The 13,876-nt window shown below is 41.3% G+C and overlaps 1 pseudogene; it reads left to right on the top strand.

Annotated features, from left to right (window-relative positions):
• Nucleotides 1-3,685: 3,685 nt before the first annotated feature.
• LOC110311345 lies at nt 3,686-4,679 on the top strand (annotated as a pseudogene).
• The last annotated feature ends 9,197 nt before the right edge of the window (nt 4,680-13,876 follow it).

Below are 13,876 nucleotides of genomic sequence, written 5' to 3'. Positions count from 1 at the left end.
TTTTTTTTTTTGGCTCCAAAGGAATACTTGTGAAAAAGCATCCAAGGGATAGGATTTTTGTCCATACCAATTTAAGCATTCTACAGTTACATTTTAAAAACGATTTATTTTATTTTGAAGCCTATGCTTCAAGATCTGGATCTTGAGGCTGGGGTGGGGGGAGGGTAGAAGTTTCTGACTTGGATCTTGGCATGGAGATGTTGAGGCATAGTGGCTATGAATCCCAGGAGACTAAAACAAGGAGATCTCTGAGCTCAAGGTCAGCCTGGGACAAAATAAGTCCCAGATCTAGGCGTGGTGGCACACACCTTAATCTGGAACACACCTTCTGCTGGAGACCTACATAAGGACATTGGAAGAAGGGAGATTTGCTGTTTGCATTTACTTGCCAGCATATCTGTTGGAATCTACTAGTCTTGGGAGAGTAAGTAACTACTAGATCCTTGGACTTCCCATTCATAACTGACCATTTTGGGGGAGTTAGATGACAGACTGCAAGTCATCACAACAAATTCCCTTACTATGTAGAGGTCTGTGACTCTGGAGAGCCCTGACTAATAGAATCAGTCAGCACTTTTAAACAGACTACTCCTTTTCAGTGCATTCTAACAATTTCTATTGTGTGTTGTATAAAGTTTCTTAGTTCTTTTGAAATCTATGTGCATCTTTATTTCAATTTCTTAAACAAGAAGCTAAGAATCAAGAAAATCTAGTGAATACCAAAGATAGCAGAAGTATACCACATATTCCTTGGCATTATTCAAGTTAGATAATAATTCACACATAAAGTATACAAAATGAATAAAGAATGTAAGACATTTCAAGTTTTGCACATGACTGTGGTTGGACTGAGAATAGAAAGTTACTGTGCCATTAGACAATACTTAACAAGGCCAGGCTCAGTTAACAGTCAGTGCCATATATCAAGAGCCCTGATTAGACAGACAGGCCTATTACTCAGCCTCCAGAACACTTGTAGACATTAGGAACATGTGATTTAAGTGAGCCTTGGAGAGCATCTCTTATGCCTATCTAGTTTTAGATAAAATGAATTTTACGATGGATAGAACCTGCATATTCTGAAATATCAAAACTGTTGCAAGAAACCATTAAGACTGTACACCTTTTTGTTTCTGGAAATAGATATACAATGAATCATTTTTGCTGCAATGAAAATTTCTCACTGCTTCAGAGTAGCATAATAAACATTTCAGAGGCGTTGAATTAGGCAGCCTGCCAGCCTTGCTTGGCATTAACTGAATAATTTCTTTCCCATCTGTTAAATGCATATTATAGAATCGCCACTCACCCATTCTTTTAGTAATTTATCAAATATCGAGATTCTTCTGAGTTTGTACCAAAGATGAGAAGTGAAATGGTGTCATCGGAAGGATCACAAAGTATTACTGTGCCATTACCATTACCATGTAAAAACTGTTATAAAGAAGACAGGTGTGGTGGTGCGCAGCTTTAGCCCCGGCTCTTGGGAGTCTTTGGCTGTAGTTTGAGGCAGCCTGGTCTACAAAGTGACCCTGTCTCATGTAGTTTTATTGAGAAAAGAAAGTGCTCTACAAGTGCAAAGGTTGAAAGGGTCGTGCCAGTTAGAAAGGAAGAAGCAGCAGAAAGGATCTATCCTATGCCATGACGGCCATAGATAATAAAAACATGGTAGTGCTGGGCTACGAATGTGGCTTACAAGTAGAGCACATGTCTAATTATGCTGATAGCCCTGGGTTTGATCTCCAGCACTACTGATCTGAATATGCGATTGTATGTTTGGAAGTTGCCAGAAGTAGGTTTCAGTTGTTCTCACCACAAGACATGTGATATAATTTACTATTTAGTTTTAGCTACTCCACAAGGAGTATGTATATCATCCTGTCACAAGGAATATATTTCTTTGCTAATTAAAAATCAGTCTTGAGGAAAAAAAGTGAGAATAGCAGACAAAGTGATCATGTCATTTCCCTGTGCTACTGTAACATGATCCCCGTTGTTGGGTAATATATATGGGTAAGGAGGTTTGAGCTGGTGGAAAGTCCAAATAGCACACTGTCATTCTCTGGATGGTCTTACATCAGGAGCACATTGAACTCACATGGTAAGACAAGACACAAGAGAAAATGAGCCCAAAGAACTGAACTCACTGTGAATCCTTATTCTCACGGGCTTTAACCCATTTCTAGATGACCTCATTTCCTTTCAAGAGACAACATTAATTCACTCATAAGGAGGGAGTTTCCATAACGTAGTTGCACTGACTAGTCCCACTTCTCAATACCACTGGAGTAAAGACCACACTTCCAGTGTGTGAAGCAATGGGACACAAACCACATCTAAACCACAGAGTGGTCTGCCCCCCTTCTCTTTCCTCTTTCTTTCCTGCTTTTGTGTGTGTGTGTGTGTGTGTGTGTGTGTGTGTGTGTGTGTGATGGGGTCAGATATAGGTGCGGGTTATTGGTCCACCTTAACAGTCTTCCTCAATCACTCACTGATGGCCAGTGTGAACGAACAACTTGACAGACTCTAGAATCACCTGAGAGAGGTCTTCCACCGCGTCTGTGTGGAAGATTACCCTAAATGCGTTTGGATGGACAACGTGCCCCTGTGGGTAGTATCACTCGGCAGCTGGAACACTGGACTGTATATATAGAGAAAGGGGAATAGAGTCATGGCAGGCATTGATGACAGTTTCTGATTCTGGTTGCATTTTCTCCTTGACTTTTCACCTCATGATGGATACCCTTGCACTGTGAGTCAGAATACACGGCCCTTCCCCCTCCCCCCCTTTTTTTTTTATCTCTCCTGTAAGTTGCGTTTGTTGTGCACTTTACTGCAGCACCAGGAAAAGGAAACTAAACAAGCTTCCATTTCATTTTCGAAGTCCGGGTAATTTTCTGAACCGGATACTTGCTAACTGGCTAGACCAGCCGCCCACTAATCTCGAGCGTTCCTCCTGTCTCTGCCTCTCCTCTGCCGATAATATAGATGTGCAGCACGGCTCCCATATTTTATGTCTGTGTGTTTATGTGTTTATTTATCGAACTCAGGCCCTCAAGCTTACATGGCAAACATCGTCACCCACAGCATCTTCCCAACCCCTTTTTAAAAGATGTTCTACAAATCCATATGACTCTGAAGAAGACTTGACTAACCAAAGTCACACTCCACAGGCTGAACTAAAAGACTTCTAGTGTCTTATGCCCATACGTGAACTTTTCTTTTACTGAGTTCACAAAAGTATTAAAAACTCTCTCCTGAGCACCTGGTTCTTGCCAGGGGCTGAAGTTTGTGGTCCGTGTTACCACGGAGGGCCATAGAGTTGTCTGTGGTCTGTGCTGCACCCTGAAGCCGTGTTGGTGTCTGTGGATCAAGCTGCCTGAGTGACCTGCGCTGCCATCTGAGGCCATGTTGATATCTGTAGTCCAGAGTACCTCTGAGGGCCTTGACTGGTTTCGGGGTCACATTACAGCTAGGAGCTGTGTTTGTGATCTGAACTGTCCCCAGGAACCATCTCGGGGCCTGTGATCCATGCTCCCAATGACAGCGAAGAGCAAGGCTGTGATGTGCGGTTGAGAGAGAGGAACATGGAAGGCTTCTGTGACACCCCCTCCCTTCCCTCACCCCCATCAAGACTGTCTCAGCCTAGACAGGAAGATACTAGAGAGAATTCTTAAGAAGTGATATGGGGATGCTGAAGTGTGGCTCTCCACAATTGGTGGCCTTTGATGGGAGGTGGGAGGAGAAGGATTCAGCGCTATTTAAGGGGCAGGCCATAGAGAGAGTTTGGATTTGCTCCGGTGAGTATATACATAACACAAGTTGGACTTATTTTTATTATTCTCACTTTTATTTTTAACTTTTTTTTTGTGGGAGGAGGTCACAGTGGGGTGGGGGAGCAGAAATGGAAGGACTGGGAAGTGGGTATGGTGGAAATTTTCAGAGAATCAATAAAATATTATGCTAAAAATTCTCTCGAGCCAAAGATGGAGCCCAGTGACCAGAGCAAAAGTTGCGGTAGACTCCAACACGGGAGGACCTGGGCAAGCACCCACCAGAGGCTGGAAAGGCAGCCATAAGCTGCCGTCATTCTATAGAGTGGTCCGAGATGGAAAGTCATAAGTTAGTCTAGCAAAGACGTTTTAATATTCGATATTATATCCAGAAAAATTAGACAACTTCCAGAACCAGAAAGTAATCTGCTTGAACACGAAACAGATTTAATGCTGATATGGGGGGGGGGAGGTGGGGGCTAATAGCAAACAGTCTATTTCGGCACATCTTGACACAAGCGCCGGTAGCTTCTAGCTTACGCAATCCTGTTTTTGACAGCGAATCTGTCCTACAATAGCTTTGTAAGTTTACCTTTGGAGTACAGGTGATTTGAACTTTGAAGCCTGTACCACCACACAGGGTGCACTAGTTGGTTTTGTTGTGGGTGATCTGTATCCAATCTTTTGGCTATACCCCTGAATGGGGGCCTTGCTGCCAAGTATGGATCAAGCCCTTTACCACAGATGGGAAAATCTTTAGTTACTGTAGTTTCTAAGCCTGTCTTTAGAAAAATGTTATTTCCTACTTTACCTCAGACCACGTTTGCAGCATACCTTGGGTCTAGACAATATAAACTCCTCGTAAAGGCCCTTCGGTTACCCGAACCTGGCTTAGAGATTCACTGATTTGAAGTAACTATATACAACAAAAATAAAATGGTGGAAAAAGTTCTCTCTTACATGCCTGCTTTTGCATACCTTTTCAGGGCAGTAAGGGACACTATTCACCTTTGAACCACTCAATTTGCTGAGGGTTGACTTAGGGTAGGCAAAATGAAGAGGGAAGAGCAGGCCTTCTGAGGATCCAGACGACTGGAGCCTCCTCTCAGAACAGCACTACCATGTTAATGAGCAATGAACAGGACATCACATGTGGGTGACTTTGGCTTCCTACTCCCCTTCCTCTCTGCCTACCTCTAATGTCAGCTATCACGCTAGTGGACTTTCTCTGAGAGAGATGACTGACATTTTGCTAATGCTCTTCTGTTTTCCTGGGAATTGCCTTCATTAAGTGCAAACTAGATGTGGGCGTGAATTCTGAACCTGGGGCAACACTTAACCAGGGAAGTTCTATCAGAAAAGTCTCAGATTTGTGTCTTTTGAAGAGATGGGGATGGGTTTTACTTCTGAGAGACTCCGGCAGGATCAAATCGGCATTTATGATAAGAAGGTGTATATATGTTTCTCCTCTTTTCCACTCTCTCATTTCTTCCTTCTTGAGTTTAAACAACCACCTGAGTGTTCATGCCACTTCACACTTTGCTGTCAGGACAACAGGGCCACACAGCCTCGATGCCACAGGCCTCCAGGAGTCATGTAAGATGGCCAGTACTCTTCAGTGCTAGGAAGTCCTCTCTCCAGTAGGATTTCCCTCAGAAATTTAATGCACTCCCTTATCGACGAGTAGCTCCACCAAGAATATGTGTCTGTTTGTTTGCTTGTTTGTGGCCTTAGAAGAGTTTTCTCTATTTGTTTCACAAGATTTATATAATTTTGGTTTTGGTCTCATTTGTCAGAGAACCCTGGCCAAGAAACAAGCACAAATCCACACAATATCCCCAAGGATAGGAACACCTGGATCTGCTTGGAAACCTTTTTAAATACTTTAAGTTGTAACTTTTTAAGAATTCTCAAGAAGAGGAAATGTATGACCTGAATATTTCCAATCTTTGTTTCCCCTGCCCTTTCAAAGACAAATTCAGTATGTGAGCCCCTGCACAAACTCAATAAATCATTGAGTTTATTTAATATCTATTTAATAATACATTTTAATGGATTTTTAGAGACCTTTATACAATACATTTTTTATCCTCCATATTTTATTCCCCACCCCCATCCACCCTCCAACTGCTATACATCCCACACCTCCTCCCCACCCTACCCCATCTCCAAGTGGATGGCCCCTCCTGCCACCTCACCTGACCTCTAAACTCCCTGGGGCCTCCAGTCTCTTGAGGGTTAGGTGCATCATCTCTGAATCAACACAGACCCATAAGTCCTCTATTGTATGTTGGGGGCCTCATATCAGCATTGGTGGTTCAGTGTTTGAGAGATCTGAGAGGTCCAGACTAACTGAGACTGCTGGTCCTCCTACAGGATCATCCTTCTCCTCAGCTTCTTTTAGCCTTCCCTAATTCAGCAACAGGGGTCAGCTCCTTCTGTCCATTGGTTGGGTGCAAATATCTGCATCTGACTCTTTCAGCTGCTTGTTGTGTCATGCTAGGTCCCTTTTTGTGAGCACTCTGTAGCTTCAGTAATAGTGCCAGGTCTTGGGACCTCCCCTTGAGCTGGATCCCACTTTGGGCCTGTCACTGGACCTTCTTTTCCTCAGGTTCACCTCCATTTCAATCCTTGTAATTCTTTCAGACAGGAACAATTATGGGTCAGAGATGTGACCATGGGATGGTAACCCCATCCCTCACTTGATGCCCTGTCTTCCTGCTGGAGGTGGACTCTACAAGTTCCCTCTCCCTACTGTCTGGCATTTCATCTAAGGTCCCTTCCTTTGATTCCTGAGAGTCTCTCACCTCCCAGGTCTCTGGAGCATTCTGAAGGGTTCCCACAACCTCCTATTTCCTGAGGTTGCCTGTTTCCATTCTTTCTACTGGCCCTCAGGGCTTCAGTCCTTTTCCTTCTCCCAATACCAGATCAGGTTCCCCTCTACCCCCCAACTCCCCCCATCCCTCCCCACTTGTGATTGCTTTCTTCTCTCTTCCAAGTGGGACTAAGGCATCCATGCTTGGCACTTCAGCTTGTTGACCCTTTTGAGTTTTGTGGGCTGTATCTTGGGTATTCTGTACTTTTTAAAAAAATTCTTTTTGGCTAATATCTACTTATTAGTGAGTACATACCATGCATGTCCTTTTGGGTCTGAGTTACCTCATTGAGGATGATAGGGAAAAAAAAGAAAGTATCTTCAATAAATGGTGCTGGTCTAACTGGCTGTCTATATGTAGAAGAATGAAAATAGACCCATATTTGTTACTTTGTACAAAGCTCAAGTCCAAGTGGATCAAGAACTTCAACATAAAACCAGATACACTGAATCTAATAGAAGAGAAAGTGGGAAAGAGCCTTGAACTCATTGGCACAGGAGAAATTTTTCTAAACAGAACTCCAATGACTCATGCTCTAAGGTCAAGAATTGATAAATGGGACCTCATGAAACTGGAAAGCTTCTGTAAGGCAAAGGACATAGTCAATAAGCCAAATCGGCAGTCTACAGATTGGGAAAAAACCTTCACTAGCCCCACACCTGATAGAGGGCTAGTATCCAAAATATATAAAGAACTCAAGTAGTTAATCAACAAAAAAACAAACAACCCAATCAAAAAATGGGGTATAGAACTAAACCGAGAATTCACAACTGAGGAATCTCAAATGGCTGAGAAGCACCTAAAGCAATGTTCAAAGTCCTTAGTGATCAGAGAAATGCAAATCAAAATGACCTTGAGATTCTACCTTACACCAATCAGAATGGCTAAGATCAAAAACTCACGTGGTGAGGATGTGGAGGAAGAGGAACACTCCTCCATTCTTGGTGGGATTGCAAACTGGTACAACCACTCTGGAAATCAATCTGGAGGTTCCTCAGAAAATTGGAAATATATCTACCTGAAGACCCAGCTATACCACCCTTGGGAATATACTCAAAACATGCCTCATCATGCCACAGGGGTATGTGTTCTACTATGTTCATAGCTGCCTTTGTGTGTGTGTGTGTGATAGCCAGAAGCTGAAAACAACCCAGATACCCCATGACAGAAGAATAGATACAGAAAATGTGGTTCATTTACACAATGGAATACTACTCAGCTATTAAGAACAAAGACATCCTGAGCTTTGCAGGCAAATGGATGGAACTAGAAGATAGCAATACATCTTGGTTACACTTACTCAGCTCCTACCCAACTCATTCAAGATCCGTCCTCCCTTTCCTATGCCCCCACTTTGTATCCTTTAAAATAAAGACTGTCTTTCATCTGTTATCCTTGTTCTCTGGCTCTTACAGTCCCCCTCCTGTTCTGTAGTGTCCCCTGGGACTTAAGTGTAGGGATTGTGTTATAAAAAGTATTAACTGGGGATAGGCATTTGAAAGTCAGTTTACCTTTGCATTTTGACCATTTGTAGATTTCTATAATGATCTCCATCAGGTTCAAGGACAGGCATTCTCTGATGAAGGGTGAGAGCTGAGCATATTTGTGGATATAAGGATACGTATTTAGTATACTGATAATTATACTGGTTAACATATTCCAAAGAAGGGTTCCAAAGGGGAATGGATTTAGTATTCTATCATGCTTTCCATTATCCATTCCTTACTTGCCTTCCCTTAGATCTTTATTTTTTTCTTTTAATTGTTTATTTTATTTATTTACATTTCAGATGTTACTCCCTTCCTGGTTTCCCCTTCCCCTGCCTCTCTCTATGAGGGTGCTCCCCACCTGCCTACCAGCTCCCACCTCAGTGTCCTATCGTTCCCTTATGCTGGGTCATCAAGCCTCCACAGGAACAAGGGGCTCCCCTCCCAGTTATGTCAGTTATCCTCTTCTACATATCCAGCTGGAGCCATGCTCCCCCACCCCCAATGAGTATTCTGTGGTTGGAGGTTTAGTCCCTGGGAGCTTTGAGGGGGGTCTGGTTGGTTGATATTGTTGTTGTTCTTCCTCTGGGGTTGCAAAACCCTTCAGCTCCTTCAGTCCATGCCCTAACTTCTCCATTGAGGTTTCTACGCTCAGTCCAATGCTTGGCTGTGTGCATCCGCATCTGTATTGGTCAGGCTCTGGCAGAGCTTCTGAGGATACAACTATACCAGGCTCCTGTCAGCAAGCACTTCTTGGCACCAGCAAGTGTCTGGGTTTAGTGTTTACAGATGGGATGGATCCCTAGGTGGGGGCAGTCTCTGGATGGCCTTTCTTTCAGTCTCTGCTCCACTCTTTGTCCCTGTTTTGATAGGAGGAATTCTGGATTAATATTTTTGAGGTGGGTGACCTCATCCCTCAACCAGGGGCCGTGCCTCTCCACTAGATATGGCATCTCCCAGTACCTGTCCACACTTCTTTCCCCTGAACCAAATATCTGTGCCCCTCATATCATCTGGCATATGGTATCAGCTCAGAGCTGTTATGAGATCTTACTTTATCTAAAGACTTGTTCAACAGTAGAAAGGAATCATAATACAAATTAGAAAGCAGCCTGTTATAAAATTAAATTAATAAATCACAGCCATTGTGTACCTTAGGGACGACGACATTTCTATAGTTTTGTTGGCTCTGGACTGCTACCAGTGGGGTTTGCTCCCTCATGCTATATAGCATTGTTGTGTCTTTAGCTCCTCTTTTCCAAATATATTCCAAGAATTATGGCACACGGAACTTATCAGTCATGTGTTAAATAGTTTAACTTCATCCTTTATTGTCAGCTTTATTAAACTACTCCAGTTTCTGCCTTCAATCATGCAAGTGTCAATGGTATCTCCTCACTAACTAACTCATGTCGCTAATGTTTGTGATGTACAGTAAATGAGTGAGAAATTGGCAGACACTTTGAAAAATCACAGCCCTTGTCAACTGTTGAAAGACAAAATCCTTAAGAGATCTCGTGGCTGAAATATTACTCAAGGCATCTCCCCTTATGAGTCTGTGTCAGAAAAAGGAGCCTCTGAGGAGATTGCTTGATCCTTCCTCAGAATATACAATCCCAGAGTCATACATGGTCCACTGACCATGTCTTTCCATCAGGAAGAACCCAGGTGACCTTATCTGGCATGCGGTCCCATCATGAGCCCCACTCCATACCTTTGGTGTGTTTCTCAGGTTTCTCTTGTGGTTAGGGTCAAGAGTATGAAATGGATTGAGACAGTCTGTCAGAAAAGATGTTTTTAACATATTTTCTATATCAAATATTCATTGTTGAGTTGTCTCAGAATGCTACATTGACTGTCCTCCAAATGATGAAGCACCAAGATGCCCATATTAATGTCCTGAAGTAAATTGCTTCTGACTCCAGATTCTTAGAATGGGTGAAGCGAGATGGTAGTTGTTACCATTAAGTTAATGGCAATATTCAGAGCCTCCATTGCTCTCTCTGACTCCTCCAGTTCCACTACACTTCTCTTTCCTTCCTGGGATTAGTGTGGCATGAATGTTAGATATTTTGCTAAAGCCCCACCTGTTCTTGAAGGTGTATTTAGCTTTCTTTCTCTCTCTCTAATGTTTACTCATTTACTCCTTGTGCAAATTGGGATGCTGTGTGATTTTCTCTTCGACTTGACTTCACTGATTCTTTAACCAGTCACCATCCTTCTGCTGTTGAGATAATAATCTTCTTTTGTTTTACTTATCTCCCCTGGCCCCATGTTTGGTTGAGGTTAAGTGTCTCCCTGTGTTGTTCTGCACAGTGGTATTTTGAGACATGGTCTATCAATGAATGACCTTGGAGCTTAACAACTGGCTAGAGTAGCTGACTGGGCAGCTCCAGGGACCCTACTGCCTCCATGTGTTCAGTGCAGGGGTTATACACAGGGTTTTTATATGGGTGCTGACGATCTGAACTGAGGCCTGTAAACCTTTACTGACCGAGCCATCTCCCTAGTCTCTGTTTATTATAGTTTTAAATGAAAGACTCTACATGTGCTTGGTCTTTATATCTTCTGCTGAGATTTCTTATTTTTCCATGTTTCAAAGATGTTTATAATTCCATTTAAATATATCCAGCTTTGAAAACATGATCAGATGTTTCTATCTTTTTTAAAACCCTGGTGCTGGTATTTATTATATTTTTGTCACTCATGTTGAGTGTGGTAATAGGATGGCAGGTGATTTCTGGTTTTGTTTTGTTTTGTTTTGTTTTGCTGTTGAGGATTGGACCCCGCACCTTATGCATAATAGATAAAGGCTCTTCCACTGAACCCACCTCTCCAACCTAAGATAAGTGAGATTTTTTTTTAAATCAATGTTGCATGTACACTGTAATCTAAGTTACTCAGATGGCTGAGTTGGGCAGACAGAATAAGGCCAGTATGGTAAATGCAGTTACTCCATCTTAGGTAAATAACAGTGTCCTTGGATACCATTGATATCCAACCAAGCATTGTGTTCCTCCTGCAAAGACAGACAGTGAGTTCTGAAACAAAGGACTTCCTACTTTCAACAACAAGAAATAACAACATCCCTTCCAGAAACCCCTATACTGTGTTCCCATGGGTTCTAATCCCAGAGAGGAGAGATAAATAGAGTGGATCTGGAAACAGATTTCGTTATGCTGCTTAAACTTGGAAGTCTACTTTCTTTTATTATTATTATTATTGTTATTATTATTATTATTTTTAACCTTTAACAGTCTTTTGTAAATAGTGAATTTTTAAGGACTTGCATCTAGTAGGAGGACTAGGAGAAAATCATGTCTTTTCCATTTGTGTACAAGTAGAAATATCTGGTAGGGATTTTTGTTTTGTTTTATTGTTTGGATCCATAACCCATCTATCCAATATTTTGGGATCATGGAGTAAGCTCTGATTCAATTCACTTACTGGCTAAGTCCCTGCACCACAGTGCATCTAGCTGTGGGAAGCTCAGAACTTCAGCTTACCAGGCTCATTTATTTCCACCTACACCTGCGCCCATCTTGCCTTTATCAAAAGGTTACCTTCTCATGCACATTCTATATTTCATTTCCACTGTCTAATCCATATCTGGATTATATAAAAATTAAATTAAAATTCTTTATATTCTGGAAAAGAAATACTAAAAGGATAAAAATAATTCCCATTATGCTATTAATCAGTATTTTCCTCACTGCAATTTTAAACTTATAATTTAATGACTTTATTTTTAAATGGATTCATTTAAGCTTTGCAAAATTACTATTTTCTTATAAGAAAAGTTTTGATTTGCTTTGTAATGTAACTATTTTTGTGTGTGTGTAAATGTGCACGCACACGTGTTATATTGTTGAATAGAAGAGAAAACCTGAAAAAAATTGGAAATAAAAAACTCACACCCAATAACCTGCAAAGTATGAAAAATGAGAAAATCACACTGTAGGACTTGGAATATGATGAGAAAACCTGAAAAAAATTGGAATAATAAAATACATTAAAAACTTAGGTTAAACTCTGTCTCTGTCTTATTAAAATTGTTTTTATAATCATTTCTTAAGTCTAGAACTCTCAATATTCATAATTATTGTTTTCCCCTAGTACTGAGTTAAGTAAGGCCAAACAGAAGAATACCACATAGAATGTTAGTAACGTAGAAAGTGTGCTCAACTCCAGTCCCATAACACCAATTATACTAATGTTATGGCTTCATGATTTTCTTTCAAAAAATAATTTCTATCCTCTAAATTATCTTTAACAAGCTACGTCTTGCTACCAGCCATGTCTCAACGGATGTGAAATGACTGGAAACTTTGAACATCTATAAAAATGTTTATTGAATTTTTGAATAATGAGATTATTCATTAACAATAGGAAACATCGTTTTCCTGTTTGTTGAGCAACTGCTTCTACTAAACAGCATACTGGGGCTAAGAAATTCTAGAGAAAGCGCTCAGAACAGTAAGTTGTTGCATGAATTATACATACTGTGATAGAAAACAAGCAACAGACTAGCCAAGCCTCAGCTGAAACCAGACTGAACACAAAACAGGTTCATTATATGGTAGAATAACTCCAGTGTACCTGGAGGAAAAAGTCCCCTGACTTCAGTGTGTTTGTTCAGCATGATTCTTTCTGAGCTGTTTATTTCATTACTTCTCTTTGTGTCACTGTGCTGCTTAAACTTGGGATAGCTTTAGGGGAGCTGAGGTGGCTGATTCCTTTCAGTTTTTCTTCACATACAAAGGAAACACTCTCCTTGCAATAAGTCGCTGAAACCCATTTCTCTAATTTGACTGATTTTCATGTTGAAAAAAAAGATGTTTTGAGATTATAATAGAATGACACAATTTCCCCTTTCTTCCCCTCCCTCCAAACCCCTTCCATAATGTCTTCTTGCTCTCTTTCAAACTCATGGCTTCTTTGTCTTTAATGGTTGTTGCATCTGTGTGCCCAGACACGAGGACACCTATCAGACAGAATCCACGATGGTGGAATCCTGATATCACACTTCAAGCATTTAGAGTTGTGAGAAACAAGTGTCTGTCACTTAAGGAACCTGGATGTGGTCCTTTGTTACAGAAGCCCAAACCCACTAAGACGCTCCTTGTATCACGATTGCACCTTTTAAAATAGGATAGGAAAATTGACTTCAGTACAATATGAATCAACATTTGGGGAAATAGTTATCAACCACATCTAATGTGCCATGGCATTCATTTTCAGTATTATTCTAGTGTGTGTGACAGACGGCCTCTTTTTGTCTTTCTGAAGATCACAAATAGCAAAGACATGAATTCAGTGCAGAAGTATAGCAGTGGTGTGTGTTAAAGAAGAGATTTTAAAGTTACTGGAGAAATTTAATTAATCCCAGAGACCCATGAAAACTTACAACATGAGTAGAAATTAGTTAGCAGTACAGAGGTCTAGGTAATTGGTGTGAGGTCTTGGGCTGAGATGACCCAGAGTTCAGGGACAGGAGTTCTTCTAAAAAGCAGTTCAGAATCTTACATCTATGCATAGGCTGTAGCCACCAGCAATATCTCACGAGGAAGCAGAGCCTCTTCCATCTTCCGTGTCTGGCTTGTGGCATTCACACTTTCTTCCTCTTGTCTGCAGCACTGCTTTTTAAAACCTTTCCTGTTTTTATGTTTATGTCACCTCCATAATAAATACCTTAAGGCTCTTGCTTTGGGGACAAGTGTTCCAGGAGGGTACTTTTCTC

The sequence above is a fragment of the Mus caroli genome, chromosome 16, assembly GCF_900094665.2.
Source record: "Mus caroli chromosome 16, CAROLI_EIJ_v1.1, whole genome shotgun sequence".
Lineage (NCBI taxonomy): Eukaryota > Metazoa > Chordata > Mammalia > Rodentia > Muridae > Mus > Mus caroli.
This window is presented reverse-complemented; position numbering and strand designations above follow the sequence as displayed.